Below are 1,226 nucleotides of genomic sequence, written 5' to 3' on the forward strand. Positions count from 1 at the left end.
GAGGCCTCATTTCAATTTGAAACCTTTAATCTTTCATCAAATCAGACCTGTCTTTTAATGCCATTCCAAAAATATTCCAGAAAAGGAAAAAAAAGACGCTTAGGGTCAATCTTGATATCCTTGGGGTGAGACGTGGCTCGATCTCACGACCCCAAGGACGAAAATGTGTGCTTTGCCTTCTGGAATCGTACGAGAACAAAGGCGAGCAAAATAGAATTTGCAGGTGCCCGCTACAACCTTCCTTCTACGCACGATTGTTGTTGTTTCACGATTCATTGAAGTCGCCCTCGCTATCATCTTGTCATGCGCGATTAGGTTATTCTAATGAAGAGGTAAATAAAAGGTAATGTAAATCACACATTTTTTGAGTTCCATACACGTAAGAAAAGAAAATAAGAAGAAGACGAGGGTATCGACGGGTCGGCGCGATGGGATTAGCAAAGGGGAAAGGGATTTGGGTCGGGTTAAGAGATGTTTGGAGGAGTTGCTGAATTTTGAGGTGGGATGATGCTGAAAAAGGTTTGGGCTGCTACAAAGTTTTAAGGATTCGGGCTGAAAGAGGGAGTGGGCTAAATTTGCTGGAATCAAAGGGGCCCAACTTGTCTGAGTTACCAATATTGCCAACTTAGTCAAAAATAGTTTGCAATTGGTCAAGGAAAAAAAATCTTTTAAAAAAAAGTGAATTAATTAACAAGCTTCTTAATTTTAACGAAATAAAATGATTGATGTAACTATAAAATAACTAATCCATGAAATGAAATTATTGTATAACTAAACTAATTAGTGAAATATTTAAAAAAAAAGTATAATTTTTTTAGTCGATTTTCGAACAAATCTAAAATATATCAATTGCATATATAATTACGTAATCGTATATAGTAACTAAAAGTTAATAAAAATAAGACTAATTTAGAGAACACTTTAAACCTTATAAAACCATTATTTCAAAATCTTTTACAATTAAGAAATTCACTAGTTAATTTATCGGGGAGGTCAAAATTTGGGTGTCAACAATTGTCCCTCATTTTACCTGGATTGACGCAAGTAATTCGTGGAAAATGAAATTGACCAAGCTAATTTTGACCGACTACATATTCATCCTTTAGGAAAAAGGATTTGGTACGTACTTTAGGAATTATGCACGAGCCCCGAAAATGGGTTTCCTACATATCTCAGGTTATATGAGAATTTAGGCCACTTGTAGTTTGATACACTAGATTTAAAGC

Source organism: Solanum lycopersicum, chromosome 4 (assembly GCF_036512215.1).
Source record: "Solanum lycopersicum chromosome 4, SLM_r2.1".
Taxonomy (NCBI): domain Eukaryota; kingdom Viridiplantae; phylum Streptophyta; class Magnoliopsida; order Solanales; family Solanaceae; genus Solanum; species Solanum lycopersicum.